This window comes from Symphalangus syndactylus, chromosome 4 (assembly GCF_028878055.3).
Source record: "Symphalangus syndactylus isolate Jambi chromosome 4, NHGRI_mSymSyn1-v2.1_pri, whole genome shotgun sequence".
Taxonomy (NCBI): Eukaryota; Metazoa; Chordata; class Mammalia; order Primates; family Hylobatidae; genus Symphalangus; species Symphalangus syndactylus.
Genome location: NC_072426.2, coordinates 35,388,959 through 35,409,100, shown reverse-complemented (window position 1 = coordinate 35,409,100; position 20,142 = coordinate 35,388,959). Strand labels below are relative to the sequence as shown.

Below are 20,142 nucleotides of genomic sequence, written 5' to 3'. Positions count from 1 at the left end.
TTATTAGAAATTATAATTTTCTTTAAGAAGAGGATAAAATATGAACTATTTCTGAAACTTGACCATTTATGTTAAAAAATAAAAGGCTATTTCCCTTTTTTTAATAGTTCCACTCAGGGCTGGTACAACAGAACACACTTTGGGAAATGTTACTTGACCAACTTACCTCCTTTTATTTATTAAATTCACTATTTGGGTAATTTCAAAAATAATTTTGTCACCTTTCCTTCCATCCAATTTTTCTCCTCTTTCTCATCCTTTTTTTCAAGTAGGTTTCCAGATTTAACAAATAAGAATACACGACACCACTGACACTTGAATTTTAAACAAACTGAATAATCTCTTGGTACAGATATGTCTCAAATATTGCATGAGATATTTGAATGTAATTGGGTGTCCTCTATTTTATCTGGCAACCCTAAACCCAAGCCAAATGATAGCCATCAGTGAGTAAATAATAAAACTGTCAGTTTAATTTAATAAGAAGAACATGGAAAGAATTCATTCAGTGCTCATTGAATATGTTTTTAAATATTTCCAAAATAAAACTGTAAAGCCTTTTTGAGACTGCTATATCTTCTGTATTTTTATAATAATTTCAACACGAAGAGTGTAATAACCCTGGTACTCTGGTCTGTCATAAACTCTTTTACTTCACTCAGAGCACTTTCATTTTACAGAGGAAGAAACTGGACTCAGAGAAGTGACTTGACTTGCCCAAGGAAATTCTCCCACAGGAGCTGATAACTGCCAGGCTTGAGGCATTTTCTACTTTCAAGCCAATGGTCTATATTCTCACCAGGCTAATGTTCATTGTATTTGTAGAGCCAAATAAATAAATAAATAAAACTACACACAAACCCACACACATACACTTTTAAAAAAGGTAATGGTTATAATTAGCCAAGTTTACCTATTTAATTGATTAAACCACAATAACATGGAATAGAGTTAAAGTAAATTTAAAGCTTAAAATTACACTGGATGTAACTTAATGTTTTTTTTAACAGGACATTTTACTATCTCCCAGTATCTCAGTCCCTCATTAATGTGTAGTAGGAAAGAGTATAAACTGAAAGTGAATTTCAAAGGGTTTTTCATGTGTCTTTGTGTTTCTATTTATAAACTATTGTTCAGGATATATATGCTTTTTTTTCATCATTAGCCACCTCAACTGTTTTATCGAGAAGAAACATCAAGCCCAGAAATATTACAGTATAAACAAGATACTGTTATTACACTATACTGTTATCACTGTAATAACAGTATACTGTATACTGTAATTATGGTATAAATGATAATGCTTATAAAAACAACAGGTGTGATAGATTTCTTTCGGTAGAAAATAGAACTCCTTATCTTCACAGTACATGGCATATCACCTCTGTTATTAAAAAGAGGAATTGTTTGGATTGAGGTATTGAAAACTGTTAAGACAAAAGTCGCTTAGGTACTACTTTTTGTTTCCTAGGAGTGTCTCATTTGGTATTCATCCCACACAAATGCCACTGTTTCTTCAGGTGCCATGTAACTTCAGAGAAAGGCATGAGAGAAGCAGGGTCTCCAGCAAGGATATGGGATTGGCCAAGAATTAAGAAGAAAGAAGCCTCACTTTAGAAATAATGGGGTCTTGTGTGTATAGCTTATTCCCCCACTGGATAGATATGGATACTTAAACATCGAGATATCTTTATTCTCTACCTGAATAGTTGAGAACAAATGATACACTCACGAGGAGGCTAACCTTACCCATGTTGTCCATATATTTAAATGAAATTTTATAATAACTCCATCTGTTGAAATGGGCTGTGTGTTTTTCCACATGACTTTCCCATTTTATCTCATCAACCTGACCTTGCTGGCACAAGGTACAATCACTGTAGTATCCTGCTTGTTTCATCAGGAAGTGGAGCAATAGTTTAATTTGTTAAGGAAATCGCAAGGAATGAACTAAAGATTGCATCGTGTATTTCCCACAAATTGTGTTTTCTTTGAATTCATGGTTGTGAGGGCATGTCGCTCATCGACACCTGATCCACAAGTATTGGCTGTTTGTCAAGGACCCCGAGAATCCTGAAGTTGTCAGGTCATAGAGATCAGTTCTCTTCAACTCTACTCAACCTTTAATCTACATGAAACTTTGGATATATAAAATACTAAGGTAATTTACCTGAGTTTGATATCAGAATGTAAGATGAGCTGTAGCCCATTAGTCTTTCAAGTACACAGGGTGATGTCATGCATTGTAATCAGCAATACTTTGAATGAATAAGGACGGGTAAATATGAAATGCTAATTATATGAAAGTAGAACCTTTCTCTGTCAGTAGTACCTACTTTAAGATAAATAATACTATCTAAGTATTTGACCTGTGGCAAGTGACTTGCTCTTTTTGATCCTCGGCTTCCTCATCTATAAAATGGGGATAATAGTGGTGCCTCCTTCATTAAGTCATTGTGAGGAGTTAATGAAAGCGAGTGTAAAAGCATTTGGCTCCATGCCCAACACATAGTGGGTACTTACTAAGTGCTAATTAGTATTATTACAGCTTAAAAAGACAGGTGGTGATCTCGGTGTTTATTATTATCATGCCCACTAGTCCCATAGTTGTTTATGACACTGTAATCTTTGTGAAACATATTTTATGATCTCAAAGTGCCTTTTCATGGGTGATCAGTGTTGACAGTGGTCACAGTAGAACAGATAACACCATAAAAGACAGTTTTAAAATTCCAGCTTTAAAATTCCAGCTTTGTCATAAATCATATAGCTGGCCTTTATATATGAGTGATTAGAATAAATTACAACTAAGGTGTCTTATAAAAGTTTTATCATGTACCATTCTTTTTTTGGGGGGCGGGGGGTGGTGACAGAGTCTCGCTCTATTGCCCAGGCTGGAGTGCAGTGGCGTGATCTCAGCTCACTGCAACCTCCGCCTCCTGGGTTCAAGCAATTCTCCTGCCTCAGCCTCCTGAGTAACTGGGATTACAGGTGCCTGCCAGCATGCCCGGCTAATTTTTTGTATTTTTAGTAGCGACGGGGTTTCATCATGTTGACCAGGCTGGTCTCATACTGCTGACCTCAGGCAATCTGCCCGCCTTGGCCTCCCAAATCATTTACCATTATTAACAACCATTGACTATGCACTTTCCTGCCCAAAGTGCCATTCAAAGCACCATGGGGATGGAGAAGCATGAAGCTTCCGTGCCTCTCACCAAATCTTCAAGCTCCTCTAAGATTGATACCATGACAGGATGTGAGCCTTAGCCTCTGATCCCTGGAATCATCGGCTTATGTTTACAAGCTAAGTGATTGTGCACGTTCGATGCTGATCCTGAAGTGTTTAATGGCTTATGTTACCCACATGTGATGCAGTTAACTACTTGACCATAAAGGGGGAGTTTGCCAAATGATAAATTTAGGTCATGTGAAATATTAAAGTAGGCATAAATATTTACAGAGCTAAGGATACTCTGAAATTGTGTGTAGAGAGAAGGATACTATTGAGTCCAGTGCAAGAAATGAGGTCATCTTTGCTTTTAGATTAGGAACCATTATGAAAGGACGGGTGGTGCCAATTAAGGAAAGCCTCACAATTCAGCCTCTTTCCAGGAACTGATGGGTAGGTCTCCTTCCAGGACATTGGTGTTTCTAAAGCACTTGTATTCCTTTTGAAGCGGTATCTATATACAAGTTAGTGTACTATACACTAAATTACTTCAAAAGCTTTGCATCCACATAGTCAGAAGATCAGGGTTAGAATTTTGTATTAGTCAGAATTCTGGTTCCCCCTCTGCTAACAGAGAGCAAGTCATTTACCCTCTCAGAAATGTCTTTTCCCCATCTCTCCCATTTGGAATAATTCTTAAGGTTGTCATAAAGATTAAATGGCATGTATATTACAGATGCTTGGTATGCAGGAAAATGTGATATGAACATAGGGGAAATTATTTTTCTGAAATAGGGTGTTTGTGTATGTATTTGTAGTCCACTTACTTTCCTAGTTTCTGCATGTAGTTTAGCTAACTTGTACAGATGGGAGAAAACACAGCAGTTGCAAGTCAATGGCAGAGCAAAACGTTCAAACCTCAAATACTAAATTTTCTACCTCATACAATTTGGTGGAAGCTTTTATGTGTAATACTTACAGTCAGCATTTGGGGAGGGAGGAGTTGGGGGAATGATACAGTTGCTATATTATTAATCTTTGGCACTCCTAAATTAAATGATACCCTATGCTGCACAGCATTGTTTAAGGGGCCTCATAATGAGCCCATTTTTACACTTACGAGTAGATATAGAGCTTTACATCTTGCAAAACATTTTCCACAAACATTATTTCATTTAGTCCCCTCAAGGACTTTTTGGAAAGTTATTATTCTTGTCCCCATTTGATATATGGAACTTTGCGGTGCAGTGGGTTAAGGAAGTAGCACAGAATTACATCCTAGTTAGTGAGATGGCCAAAATACAATACCGTTTTCTTTCTCTTTCTGTTACCCGCTGATCCCTTTAATCTATGTTTCATTTTTGGTTTTTTAAACTTGTTTCATAAAGAGAAAGTTATATGAAACAGGTGGTCAGGCAAGATAGCCTTAAACGTGCTATGACACATAAATGTAATTTATTTTTAATTAGGTAAAGTTGAAATCTAGCATTAACACCTTTTGTAATATTAAGAATGTAGTTCATGAAATAAATTTCTCTCTCAAATGCAGATTTTTTCCAGTACAAAATCATATTTTTGCTTTTTAAAATGTCAAAGATACACATTATACATTAAACTGTTGTCTTTTTCCTTTCTAGAGTTGTGACATACATGTTTTCCAATCTGCTATGCCATGCCTAAACAAAGTCAGACAGATGACCATAAAAACTGTTTGCTACCTCCTCTTATGCATGTTGAGCTAGACCAGTGGAACACCATCTTGGTAGGACAAATTTTGACAGAAAGACTGCAGTTAGAGTTGCAGATCACATTTTACCAAACTCACCCTACCCCAACAGAAAACCTAATGAATGAATCCACACAGAAAGGACTTTAGGCAAACCTACACAAATAATTTAACATGCTATAAGAAAAGGATACCTTTTGGTCTATTTTCAGTACATAGCCTACATTTCATTGGTGCTCAGTAAAATAGAAACTGCAATGGAAAAGACACTTTGTCTTCACAGAACTAACAATGAAAAGTGCAGAGTATCTAATGCTTCTGTCTTTAAATGGGTAATCATAGGAAATGCCAAGAATAGATCCATTAGGTTAGCCTGAGTATTTATCTATAAATTTGTTTCCAAAGTTATGCTTTTTTTAAAAAAAAAAAAAGCTTCTCCTGGAAACCACATCAATACCAACAGTCATAACTGGACTGCAAACCTAAGAGTTAATTTCCACCTGTAGCTTTTAGGAAAAATACATCACTTTTTAGTTGATTCCCATAACCAAAACTTGCTCTGATTTCCCCCAGAACAGTGGGAAGAAAATAGGAGCTTTAGAGATCTGAAGAGTTGGTCTGAGTAATACCTGAGATAATTCCCAAGTAGTCAAAATCCTGCAGAGCTGGGCCACTCAGGCTGAAGGGTCTTTCACTTTTACCCAAGTGCAAAAACTATGAACACACAGATTCGTTCAAAGACAGCCTGTGGTATTTGGGACAGAAAGGGTTAGTGATGGTAGGTTATGCCTTGATGTTGACATATCCATGACATGAAAGCTGGGGAAGGGACCCTAGATGGAAGGCTGCACATCATCTTGTTTGAGACTTGTCTGACTCAGACGCACCTTGGAGAAGCATCTACTTTAGCAGGAATATTAGAGTAACTGAACACAATAAGGTATTTTAGGAGAAACAGAGGTCTCAGGAGGTCAAGTCATTTTCTTTAGGACCCGTCAATACTTAGCATTAATGAAGAGCCTCAGAACAGTCAGTCTTTCCTGTTTGTCATCACTAGCTGGAGCCCAACAGCCTATTAGGCCCGTGCCGTCCAGACTGACCTCATTGCTAGAAGCTAACACGTAAAATGATTTGTACAAGGAAGTTGCCACTAAACCACTGCTAAAGGCCAGTGTCCAGCCTTCTTATTCTCCTCTGTAGTCCAGAAGCATTTCCTTAAAAGTCAGAAAATCCATAAGCATGAGCAGCATAAATATGTCACCAGCCTCTTCCTCTTTAGGAAGCCAAAAAGTTGTTGGGTGTTATTAAAGCCACTGGCTTAACTGCAAGAATCTACTCCAACAACTGTTTCTCAATATACCTTTCTACCAAATACTTATTCTTTAAAATGGGCCATACATGAGCTTATTCTCTTTCGTGCTTCAAACCCCTGTTAGTACTAGTCCCCAAAATTTCTCTGTAACTCCTGGAACTCATCATCCAGGATAATTTCTTCTAAATAGCCAATGACAGCATCACATGCTGCATCCAGAGCAGAGAGATGGACGCATGAAGCTCTCTTCTTAGGTTAGGCCTGATTGGACAAAGCCACTGCTGTGACCAGCTGCATTGGCCCCAGGAGGCATCTGCACCTGTCACAAGGCTCAGCCTCGGCTACATGTGGCTAAGGTCTCCCTGTTCCTTACCAACCACTGAAATGCAGTCTTATAAAATAAACCTGAAAAGACTCTTTCTATAGGAGTTTTATGTAAGTACTTCTCTTACCTAAGAATGTTCTTGATAAAATTGATGGCAATAAAAATGTTGAACAATATATTTGAGTTGAAAATATACCTTGGGATGGTAGTACTTAATTTGCAATTTGAAAATTCTACCACCCCAGAATGTATTTTTTTAAACTCTTAAAAACTCAACAGTAAAAAGATAGACAATCCAATTATAAAATAGGCAAAAGACTTGAGCAGATATTTCAGCAAAGAGGAGATAAGAATGGCAAAAAAAAAGCCAATGAAAATATATTCAACATTATTATTCATTAGGAGAATGCAAAGTAACACTACAATGAGTTGTCTCTACACAACTATTATAACAAGTGAAACTTTGTAAAAAATGATGATAATACAAATGCTAGTGAGGATGTGGAGATCTCTCATACATTACTGGTGGAAATGTGAACGGTGCAGCCATTCTGGAAAATGGTTTAGCAGTTTTTTATTTAGCATATGACCTAGCAATTGCATTCTTCAGTATTCATCCCACAGAAATAAAAACTTATGCTCACACAAAACCTATACACAAATGTTTATGGAAGTGTTTTTCATAATATTAATAGCAAAATACTGGAAACTACTCAAATATCCTTCAGTGGGTGAATGGATAAACAAACTCTGATACATCCATGCAATAAAAATTTATTCAGCAATAATAAGGAATGAACTATTGATACGTTCAACACCATGGATGAAACTCAAGAGCATTATGCTTAGTAAAAAAACAAACAAACAAACAAAAAAAGCCAATCTCAAAATATTACATACTTACCTTCCCATTAATATAACAGTCTCACAATAAAAAAACCTCTAGAGATGGAGAACAGATTAATGGTTGGGGATTGGAGGTGCAAATATAAAGAGGTAGTATGAGAGGATTCTTCTGTGATAGTGGAACAATTCTATGTCTAGATTGTGGGATTTTTTTTAATTCTATGACTTTGATAAAATATTTGCCATAAAAGCTAGTCACAAGTTTTAAAATTACCTTTGTGCAATAGAAACATGAAAGTGTTTAAAGATACAGTGTTGCTTTAATTCCATTTAGGTACCATTTTTTATGTTTACTTAAAGGGAATGGTACTGATTCTATCAGCAAGCAATGATTTTAGTATACAAAAATGGATCGTTTCATGGAAATAACAAGAGGAGAGATACACTCATGACAGTGATTACAGGCATTATTTGATATGATTCCTTTTCTCTCTTTTCCTATTAGCAAAATACGGTCTGTACTACTTGCTGCATTTTCTCCAACTTTTCCACAGTCTGAGGTTTTATACGTAAAGTTTGGGGCTACATAGTACCATGTGGCAACGTCTTTCTCTGATCACTGCCCTTGTTTGGAGGGACTTCCCAGAACAATGACTTTTCCTCTGCTGTATCTGAATTACTGTTGATACCAACTTATTTTCTTGAAAGGTCTTCCAGTTTCCCTCAGATTTAGGCATTCAGCTAGGTAATTCCAAGATGGCTGACTGTTCTTTATCCCCTTTAGAAGGAGCATCCTTTGGAAGCCTGTGAGCCTTGGTGTGCCCTGGGGGTGGAGGTCAAGAGCTGAAGGGTACCCTGCCAGGTGGGGTCTTTGTGTGTCTTTCTGGTATAGACACCTGCCTATTATTTAAGAGAAGCATGACACTGAATTTTTTTAAATTTAGAACTGAGAAAATGGAAGAAACTGAGGAAAAGCAGGCTGTTAAAAAGCAGGTCAGTGATAAAATAAGACTTTGGCACAGACCACCCCAAGTGCAAATGCAACTGTCAAGACATCAGAAAACTAACTTCTCCATGCCTGTTACCTCGTCTGTAAAATAATTAGGACAATAATAGCATCTGCCTCATCAGTTGTTGTGGGGATTACATGAGAAAATGTGTTTTAAGCCACCCAGCCCTGTGCCCGCCACATATGAGGGCCGCGATACATGTTGATTCCCATTTCTTTTGAGTTTCTACCCTATTTTTTAGCTGCCAGGGCAGTTTGATGAGAAATGGCTTGTAATGAAGGGGACTGATTGCTAGGAGTGAACAGGGTTAATTAACTTTTCCCAAGAAATTTGTACCTGAAAAGAATGTATTTTGATTAAGACTTTCAAGATGGAGTCATTTTGCAAAATACTAAGGGAAGTCAGTTTTTTTGTTTTTTTTTTCTGAGAAGGAGTCTTGCTCTGTCGCCCAGGCTGGAGTGCAGTGGTGCGATCTCAGCTCACTGCAACCTCCGCCTCCCAGGTTCAAGCGATTTTTCTGCCTCAGTCTCCCAAGTAGCTGGGACTACAGGCGTGCGCCACCACGCCCAGCCAATTTTTGTATTTTTAGTAGAGACGGGGTTTTACCATATTGGCCAGGCTGGTCTCGAACTGCTGACCTCGTGATCCGCCCGCCTCGGCCTCCCAAAGCGCTGAGATTACAGGCGTGAGCCACCCCCGCGGGCCGGGAAGTCAGTTTTATGCCAAGTAAATGATCACCCACCTCTTGGATGTGTTCTTGGAGTAGACACCTGTACTTGACTTTTCACTACCCTCTCTTTCCGATATCAAAGACTAGCGCCTTGGTAACTCCATTTTCAAAGATACTGCCGTGGGAATGGCTTAAACAAAGGAGGTTGCCGGTGATAACTTTCCTCGTAAAAACATTGGATTCCACTATTTTCTGGGGTCTCTTGGGGATTCAGAGAGCACCAGGCAAGCCTTTGACTTCAAGAGAACATAAGCAAGTGAGGAAGAGTAGAAATATCCACTGGACTGGAATTCACCTGGGAATCTTGGCTGGAGGGTAATTAATCAGGAAACTGAAGATGGTTTCCTGGAAGAAACTGAGGGACCGAGAAGTGTGTTTGCTTTTAGAATTTTTTCACGCATCCTGTTTTTGGGGGAATAAGCCAAAGAAGTATCCCTTATAATAGAATGGACTCTCTTTTCCCAGTCCTTCAGTATCTCAGGAACACATTATCTGAGAACTGGTGAGGCCAAGAATGACATTGTTTCCATCTTTGTATCCCCAGCTCTCCGCACACAGCCTACTCAATAAAGGTTTATTAAATGAATATATTCATTCCTCTGGGTAGCTGAACACAGTTGTGTCTTTATTCCCCAGTGATCTCTTGACAGGCTAGGAGTGATGGGTTTTGTAAGGCGTACTAATTTTAGCAAGCTGACTGAAAGCTCCCTGATGGCAGGGACCCGGTTGTTTGCTTTCACTGTCACCTCCGTAGAGCTTGGCAAGGCACCTGGCATCTTGTCACTCTATAAGCATTTATGCGAACGCATGAAAACTACCCCTGGTTCTGTCCTCAGAACTCACGGGTCAGCCTGGAAGAGAGAGAAGTTTCGTGAGGCGGCATGGGCTGTCTTGGAAGACCAAGACAGCCTATGGAGGCCACAGTCAATTTCACCTCCTCACTCAGCCATTTGCAGGAGGTTGTAAATCACCTCTGTACCCGGGTCGGGGTCAGCGGTGCGTCCCTACGCCCCCTGGGGGGACCCCTCCCGCCAAGTCGCGGAGGAAGGTAACCCAGAATGGAGGAGCCAGCCAGCACGTGCAGCCGCCCAGGGAGGAGGAGGCTGGGCTAATGCAGCCCTTAGTCAGCAGCTGGGCTCGGTTTTGAAACAAAAGCCAATGTCCTCCCTCGGAGTCCGCGGCCGGTCAGCTCATAGGGGGAAGAAAGCCATGCTGCCCAGCCGGTTAGTGGCCCAACTTACTTTTCCAGAGCCTGGGACAAAGGGCCAGCAAAGGCACGGGAGTGGGTGGGATGTTGGGGATGGGGTACGGGGACACAGATGGCCCAGACTCTCCCTTCCCGGCAGCGCGGGGAAAGGGCTGGGGTCTCCCATGCTCTGTGTCGGTTTGTCCCGGGCGATCCGCCTGCGTGCCCGGGCCCGTCGGGTCTGCGTAGAGCTGAGGCACCTTTGCCACCCGTGTCCCAGAGCACAGACACACCAGGCCCCGGTTTCATGAATGAAATCCAATCGTGTGGATATAAATAGCCGCGAAGCCTGCTAACGTCACAGTGCGAGCGGCGGCCGCCACGGCGGCGGAGCGAGGTGCCGGGTGCTCCTTTCCGCCTGGCTGCCCCGCCTGGGAGCGGGGTGGGGGCAGGCGAAGGGGAGGGCTGCGGGTGGAAAGGGGCGAGCCCCTCTCGCCCGGGACTGGGAAGAGCGGCCACGGCGCCGGGCGAGGCGGCAGGGCGAGGCAGTGCCATGCTGCCTTTGTGCAAAGTTGGGCGGCGGGCGGCGCGCCGCGCGCAGGGGCCCCGCACACCCGCGACCGCGCGCAGCCGTGGCTGCTGCTGAGTGGCGGGGGCCCCCCCGCTCCCCCCGGCCCTTGAAGGCGGAGAGAGCTCGCGTCTCGCTCGGCTTCAGGGTAGGTTCTGTGTCGTGAGTGCTCTATGCTATGAAACTTCTCCGAGCAGCCGCTGCGGAGCCCCCACCGCCCCGGCCCCAGCGGGTGGCAAGTGGGGGCCCCAGGCCGTGCCACGCGGCCAGCAGCGCCCCGAGAGAGAGTTGTGGGACCGAGCCGCTAGGGGGGCCTCCCTCGCCTCTTCGAGAGGCCGGGAACCCTCCCATCAGAGGCGAGCACAAGAGATTTCTAGGAGCGCCCGCACAACCGCACCCCTAACTTGGAGCTGAGAAAATGTACAACAGGCACCCTTAGCAGGCTGGCTGCGCCAGGGAGGGGGTGGTGCCGCGCCGACGAGAAGGCGCTTCCCCTTCGAAGGCCAGTGTGGGGAGGCCGGGCGGGGACCGGAGGACCCGGACAGGGGAATACGCTAGCCCCTTTGGCGCTTGCACCCTCTTGAGAGTTGACTGGCCAGCCCACAGTCGCTCCCCTCCCCTCCCCCGCAACCCCGTGTCTATGGAGTCTGTTGTGAGTTGCTGTGACAACAGGAGGAGCTGCCATGAGGGGCTTGCAGAGCACCTTACCTTGTCTGTGTGTGCTCAGCTTTGGGGAAAACAACCAAGGGGTGATGTGCAGACAGGATAATCCAGCCCTCTGCCCCCCGAAAAGAAGTGGAAGGCAGGCACAACTATGTAGAAATATATCATTAGATCCTACTGTTAGCTGCACCGTTTCCATCCCCAGCAGTATCAAACATCTCAACTGAGGAGCAATGTCAATATTTAGACTTGGACAAGCCAGAAAGTTAGAAGGGAGCGCCAAGCACAGGGTTTTGACTTGGCTTTGCACGTTAGCACACAAGCTGTGCCTTTGGAGCTGACTGTACACAATTGCTGGGGGCAAAAATGCATGAAGGTTAATATATACACAGAGGCACCCAGATCTAGGAAAATCTAGGAAGTTAAGAGCAGAAGAGTCGCCCTGACTTTGAACTTCCCCATCCTGTGCTGTTCACTGAGCCTTGTTGAACTCCAGCCAGACGCTCAGCTTGAGATTTCACTGGTTTGGGGCTCCCCCACCCCCAACCGCTGCTGTGGTGTACGTTCTACACTAACATACTCTAAACCGAAAAAAAAAATACCGTTATCAGTGGTTTCATCTTTGTATAAGTCCTCTGACGAGCAGTAGATAGTAAATAGTCAAGAGGCTGTGTTTGTTTGGTCTTAGCAAGCCTTAGACCTTTTTAAACATACTCTGGTAAGTTTGTTTACAAACCCTATTTAGAAATTTGGAACTACGTTTCATTTCCAGTAACCTTGTGGATGCCTAAGAGAGTCACTGGTTGCTAGAAAATAAACACAAGCTCTTTTCGGTATAAATAATGTCTGCATTCTGCTCCACAGGTGGAATGGGCAGTAAATTATTATATTAAACACGGTTTCCTCTGAGATTCCTGAATCGTATTTGGACATATTAATGGGAAAAAGGTTTAACCAGTTGATCCTAGTGCAGAAGGCTTTGGAAAATCATTAGGAAGCAAGAATATCATAGTCAATATACTAATTTTGCCCATTATTGTTTTCCCAGAGTTTGAAGGTAGTGTAAAATTTTTTAAGTGCATAACGCAGGCTGTATGATCACACAGGTGGAAATAGAAACACATGTAACAGTTTGATGTTATTGGCTCAATAATACAAATTATAAGCTATACAAATACAAGAGGAAAAACCAAAATTATTTGGTCTTTTGATTATGATTATATTGTCTAAAAATGCTATTTTGAATAGGATGACCACATCTATGACTTCTGTATTGTAAAATGCCTGTAAGATTTTCATTGTTATCTATTGGTTTGTGGCCAAATGTTTTTAGGGTTTTGTTTTGTTTTGTTTTTTTAGTATCGTCCCAAGAGCTCAAAAATGTATTTTCACAAATCCTGCAAAATGTTAACCTAGCTATTTCAGGATGTATTTGACCCAAAGAAATGCCACATTAACACTGGCACTTAGCAGAAGTAAAGCAGATTCTTCCCTTTCTCGGGGGGAAGAAAAGAAAACAACGTATGTTGAAAATTTTAGTGGCTCCCCATGTACTCCTGGCAGGCAGTAGAATTTATAAAGTATTTCTCTCTTTTATGTAGGTAAGTCCAGCTGTGAGCAGAGTGTTCTGTTCTTCACTTCCAGCAAGCCAGGTCAGTGTCTTTGTGCAAACCCATGACTATAGATTGGTAACATCCTGTGTCTAATTTTGAGCATGCATTTCAGAACAGGTTTCTTAATCATTTGTCTTTTAAAAATTTTGTCTTTGACTTTTATATGGACTCAGTTATGAATGTCATAAGTTCAATGATTATTAAAATTATTGCTTACTCTGGGAGTACAATGGTACAAATATGGGCCTCAAACCAGTTTGTCCTTCATACGACTCTTTATTTTTCACTTTAGGCATCAGAATAGTGCCCACGGTTGAGAATACTGGGTATCTGGATGCCTGCTAATTGAGGGTTTACTTCTATCCTAATCTTAGCACTCTGGGACTGGAAGAAACTTGATATAATAATAATTGACTTACTGAGCATGAATCATGGTTCAGGTAATGTGCTGCATTCTTTATATTAATATTCTTATTCTGCTTCAAAAAGAAAAAAAAAATCTCTGGGACGTGAAACCACTGTCTTGAGTCACAAACTATACATGAGGAATTGGAAGTTTAGAGACATTAGATAATATGTTCAATTCTTACTTCTATTAAATGGCACAAATAGGATTTTTTAAAAAGTTTTTGTCTTACTCTAAGACCTAAACTCTAGTTGAAAAATTGTTTTCCAGTAGGGAAACTGAAGACAAAGAAGGTTAAGTGACTTGTCTAAGATAACTTGGTAATTGCTAGCACATATAATAACAATGGCCCAGCTGTTGCAAAATAATAAATTCTATTCTCTTAAGTAAATTAGTGAAATTGTAAGTATTCATGTGTACTTTCTGGCATGACACTGTCAAAGATATAAGAAAGTTTTTATTGTGGGGTCTCTGGCCTTGAAGATTTTATGGAAGATTTAAAAGGCAAGATGTTAAACATTCAGGTATGCAACAATAGAGAATAAATCAAGATTATGCTTGCCAGAAGGCTGAATTGGGGATCAATGGTACATTTATGAGAAATTCAGCATTTTCCACTCTGTGGAATTACTTTGCAATTCCATATATGCATGAAGAAAATTTCCAAGCACATTTTTTTGTCTGGATAGATGATTAATCAGTGAGAATTTGGGAAAGGATAGAATGTAGAATTTCAACCCAAGAGGGAGAGATTATGTAGTCATCCAGAACCGCTAAATTGCAGTATCTCAAACTCAAAGATGTTATTGCTTCACAAGCATGGTAACCTAAAATCGTGAGCTGTTTGAATCTGCACAGCATCTTTGAGAAAGCATAATTTGGCATGACGTTTAAAAGTACTGGATTTTTCCTGGAACCTCAGTTTGTCTGAAAGGCACCACGTAGATGGATTTGGATACATAATAGATAAATCCTAACCAAAGTCCTGATAACAACCAAATATTAAGCAAGACTTTTTCAGGTTTTGCCTGAATTAACAGCCTTCTCTCTCTTCTGTTCCCCTACTTCCCTTCTCCCCTCTTTCTTTTTATAGAGTAATTTGTAACAGTTGTTAATCCTTCTTAGCTAATTTTATATAAAGGGGTACTAAAAAATGAAATGGGGAACAAATTATTAAAGCAAACCTTAGGATATCATCTTTTTTTAATGTACTGATAACCCCCACTCAAGCTAATAGCTCTAAAATCTTAATTAGTGAAGATATTTTTTAAGCATTTAAAGGGATATTATAAGCTGTCCTATAACACATCTGTCCTGTAAAAGTTGTTATATAGTGGATCATTACAAAATAGGTCACATTCTATAACAGCACTATTATTATTGGGAAGATCCCATTACAGGCCAACACCTCATCAACATGATTAGTTGTGATAATGGCATATAATAAAAATATCAGTAGAGCACTAAAATTATACTTTGAATCATATAATGTTATGAACAAAAGAGATCTAGGAATTAGCATGGTATCTCTAATAATCATTTAGCAATCATTTGTTTTCTCTTTTGAACTTCATAAGGCTTTGGTTAGTATGCGTGACTTACCTCTTTAAAAATGGCTGGAAACATTTGAAATTCTGCCATTTTTTGCTCAAGAAAACAGAGAAATGTTTAAAACTTTCTCTTGGTCTTCCTTTTAGAAAATAGGCCATTCACGTTTCCCTCTGGCTCCAAGTTTTAGGGTTTAAAGAGCATAAGTGATTTGAATGTGGTTCTTTTGTTCCTCTTTTCTTCTCCGCCAGGCTTCCCACCAACATCACAACACCAAAACAAAACTTGGAGAGGGAGGGAAAAATGAGTTCCAAAAAGTGTGTGTAGACAAGGGTAGGAGATGGGCGAGTGTGTGGGCAGCAGGGAAGAGGAAAAGGGAAGGGAAAGCTTTTGGGGGAAGGGTCAAGAGGCAATCACTCCAGTGGATGGGATAGTTACAGATTAGTTATTTGTTAGCATCATAATTTTTTTGTTTTTAGTTTGTAAACAAATAGAACCCACTTCCTCCTCTTCCTGGCACCTTTTGTTTCTTGTGCCCATAGGACAGAAATTGGAAAATTGGCAAAAAGATGCCAAAAATGATGGATGTGTGAGTATGACTGCCACTATTTCCAGATGTCCCAGGACACTCCTTTCTTCAGATACTTCTTTGAGCTCTGTCATCAAATACATCAGCATGCCTCTGATCAGGCTTTATCCACTAAAGAACGAATTAGCAAGTTTTACAAAGAAAGTGATGCCAATAGGTCTAGAAGAAAGCAATTACATGTCTCCACTCTGCACCTGAGTTTACTTATTGCATAGACACAGGTTAATGGCAAGTTCCCAGCGTTAATGAGGTTATGATCTCAGGTTATGTCTCTCTGTGGAGAAATTTCCTTTGAATTGGTAACCAACTGTAGACCAAACTCCTAATGACTGCTGTGATAACAATAAACTAGCATTTATGCCCCTACTAGATGCCAAACACGTTAACTAAATTACAGCTAATATTCATTATCAATTCCAATTTTGCAGAAGCAAGAAATGGAACTCAGAGATTTTAAAGAACTACTAGGAAACAGAGCTTGGATTTGTACCCAACGCTGTCTAAGAACTTGAATATGTATTTGCTCTAAACAAACCCCCCCAAAAAAACAACACTTTAAACCATTTCATTCCAGGTTACTCTTGCAGATGTTGGAGTATAGAAATTATTCTTCTGGGTTTGTTTCTACTTTCTAAATTTCATATTTAAATTTGAACTACACAACATTTTTGCCTGGATAAATTGGCTAATTGCTTAGGTCATTTTAAATGTATTTTGATGGAAGTTGTGACAGTCTTAAACAGTTGAGTCATAGAGAGTTGAATCATGGAGCCAGGAATGTCCTTATTAAGGATACTTAGCCCAACCTCATGTGGATGGAAAACACTGGCACCCAGAGAAGCAACATAACTTGACTACTCTCATAGTTAATAAGTGACACAGTCTAAACTGAACCCAGGCTTCCAAGTCCCAGCCGGAGCCCAGTTCCATTACATAACACTGCCTGAAAAGTGCCAAGTCTTCTAAATCTTCCAACGTAGCCTGAAATACAACTAGCAAGTGTGATATACATCTGAAACCCAAGGTACATCCAGAAATGCTGATAAGAGAATTCCAGTCATGTAAAGATATGGTGGGTACTAGGAGAAACCTCACTTATCTTCAGTGGTGTTGAGATAAAATAGTCTTTTTCTCTTATTCAAAACAGAACACGCCTCTAAGTTGTCTTTGTTACATGAACCCTTCCAAGCTGTCTTTCTTAAGTGATCTGTTTGATGCTTTTTCATTTTGACCAAACTCTGGCTTTTCATTAACTATGCAACTTAGGTGAAACATGACCTTACTTTCCTCAACTGTAAAATGGGAACAGTATTCCCTCCCCCATCAGAGGGTTATGGGGATGTTATAAAATCCTCATGCATGTAAAGCACATAGTAGGTGCTCAATAAGGGTTAGCTCTCTTCTTAGCCTTCCTAGAGTATCTTGAAAGAAAGTGTTTTAACATATTAGGCAGTTGTATCATTTTTGTCTCTAAATTTACTGGAGTCATTTGAATTCTGATATTGCAAGGAATGGTTATAGGAACCTTTTTTTCTTGAACACAACAGGCTGAGTGGTCTCTCTGGGTTCCAATGGCCCAGTCTCCATTACATTTGTTTTCTTCACACTCTAAGATTGCCAGAGTTTACTTGCATTGAATTATTTTATTGCTTTAGTTTCTGCTGCAAACCAATACCAAGCTTCTCTTGCAGATTTGTGGCTCTCATTTTCTTCCAGACACTGTTCCTAAGTAGCTAATGTGTTTTCTACATGGAACTTTGTATCTCAAAGCCACTATTTCCAGCCAGATAGCTAAGAAATATTTCCGGAGAATATTTTTGCCAGTAGAAAATTTTTGCTTTCAATTTCGAAACATGAGACTTTCCTACCTTCATTTCAATTCACTGTAGTATTGAGTATTTGAGGTATGCTGCTCCTGTTTTTTGTCATGTGTTGCTGACTGATATATTGATAGGAAAAGCATAAACATCACAATTTCCCCATTTCACCTGCAGCACGTGATAACTACCCTGGCCTACATTACATGACTGGGAAGTGTTTTGTGCACTCCTCTCCACAGCTGCCACATTTTGTCACGTGGCACTTGCTGCCCTGCTTTGGACTTTTGGAACCAAGTCCTTGCCAACACGTCCAATTCATCACATATGTGGAGGAAAGCTACTGCTTTGATTTTTTTTTTAAATACTTGTACCTGTTCTTCCTTTTTTAGTAATAATCCAAGTGGCCTAGAATAGACTATATTATCCTGGTGGTGCAATTATCACTTTTAGTATTTGGTAAATGCATATTGCAAGATGGATGTCCTTTTCTTCAAATTTAGAAGTAGCAAGTATATGTCTTTCCCAGTGCTATGAAGTGGCTGAACTGCAGCTAGGTGCTGAGAACTCACCAGCTGCTATATTGTCCTTAACCTTCTACTAATCTCAAATTGATTATATGTAAGTTTTTATTTTTAACAAGGAATTAACTGCTTTTAGAGCTGTGCTCAAGCTTTCATGTGCATACAACAAAAATGGGCATCTTGTTAAAGTGCAGATTCTGATTCAGTAATTCTGGGATGGGGCCTGAGATTGTGCGTTTCCAACAAGCTCCCCATTGATGCCAGTGCTGCTGGTCTGTGGACCACACTTTGAGTCATGAGGTTCTAAAGAATAGTGGTTACTATATCTTATGGTGAAATTCATGCTTAATAGGCCATAACCAGACCACCTTATTTTATTTGCTTGTTTCTTAAATCATAATAGAGTCATGGAATCTTAAACATAGGAGGGATGTAGGCGGTGATGACCTGGTAAATCAACCAGCTCTCCTGGAAAAAAGTAAAATGCATGTATGTGCATACACAAATTGACATAAATTTTAATGACATAAAGAATGTGTAGTACACAGTTTACAAATAATAATAAACTCTATAATACTTGTTATTATAAATTCAATATAGCCAGTTGGGTCTCACAGAATGCTTTTGTTGTTTTTTGCAGAACTCTTCTATCCATAGGCCAACCTATGTTGCAGTTGATTAAGGGGTGCAGCTCCCATATAAATGCTGGCAGGTATTTTCCTTCATGTTAATCAGTAAGACAAAAGTGAAACATCAAAGACATATGTCAGAACTCTACTCATTCATCCATGATGTGAATCACTTCCTTGCTGAACTGGATGATAAATTTTAATACTGAAAGAATATTTTTCAAATGTACTATTCATAGTGTAACACCTACACATATAGCACACTTTTAAGTTTAATCTCCATTATTAACACTTTTAAATTATTTTCTTAGATCTAGAACAATAAAGCAAGCACTGATTGGTAGTGGCTGCTGATTTCTGTGGTGTAAATATTCCCACCGTGGCCAATTTCAAGCTACTGATGTGGCTGAGCACAGAGTTGGAAAGAGATGATGCAGTGTCACACCATTATATTGTACTTTCACCATATAGATAAAATTGGCATGAATAGCCTCAAAATATAGTTAATAGTAAATAGAAATAACTAGAAAGTGATGCATTTTGAGTACTTATTATCTTTGTTTTTAGTATAATTTATTTAATTGTAAATTTATATAATTTAATTTTTAATACTGGCACTAATGGGCCTGCAAAATTCCTAAAAATTTAACAACTAGTTCTTGTGGGCTAGTAGAGGCTAGCTTCTGGACAGATCTTATAGATCATCTGGTGTAGTGATTCCCAACCTTGCTTTACACTGAAATACCTCAAAGAATTTAGAGCCTACAGTTTTAGTAGATCCATGTTAGGGCCCAGGAATCTGAACTAAAAATGTTTTTATCGAAGCATATCTTATATTTAAAAAAAAAAAAAACAAATTATAAGTATATAAGAAAAAATTTTCCTAAATTGAACACACTCATGTAACCAGCACCTAAATACAGAAACAGAACATTACCAGCACCCAGAAGCCCTTCTCATGCCTCTATCCAGCCACTACCCAATCAATGTAACACTTATCTTGACTTCTAATACCATAAATTAGTTTTGCCTGCTTTTGGACTTTATATAAATGAAATCATATCCTATGTATTCTTTGGCGCCTGGCTTCAATATTATGTTTGTGAGATTCATCCATAATGTATGTAGCAGTAGTTCATTCATTTTTAGTGGTGTATAATATTCCATTGTATAAATAGTCCTCAATTTATTATTTTTTATCCATTTTACTGTTGATGCGTTGTTTCCAGTTGTTGGCTGTTTTGGATAGTGCTGCCAAGAACATTCTTGTACAGATAGCAGTATGCAAAACAAAACAAATCCCCCAGTGAGTCTAATGAGTAGTCAATCTCGACTGCCTTCTCTATATCTTCCCCTCCTCTCTATGTCTCATATAACATGCGCATGGCCGTTGATCCTTTCATGTGAATGTACTTTTAAAACATAAGCCATGAAGCCCATGTGCTTCCATTCATTAAAGTGTGTTCTTCTGGCTCTTTACA

General features: G+C 39.8%; 1 protein-coding gene across 11 annotated transcripts in view; it reads left to right on the top strand.

Annotated features, from left to right (window-relative positions):
• RHOBTB1 (Rho related BTB domain containing 1) overlaps window positions 1–20,142 on the top strand; it is a 114,926-nt gene that overhangs the window by 30,972 nt on the left and 63,812 nt on the right. For 2 of the 11 annotated variants that reach the window (XM_055274400.2, XM_063637899.1), the window contains exons 1-3: window positions 10,885–11,020; window positions 13,137–13,187; window positions 18,673–18,744. The gene's annotated coding sequence lies outside the window, so the exon portion shown is untranslated. Of the gene's footprint in view, window positions 1–10,263; window positions 10,342–10,796; window positions 11,025–11,114; window positions 11,293–12,145; window positions 12,254–13,136; window positions 13,188–17,382; window positions 17,596–18,672; window positions 18,745–20,142 lie in introns of those variants that run through there. The other 9 variants (XM_055274406.2, XM_055274402.2, XM_055274401.2 and 6 more) reach the window with 9 other exon arrangements.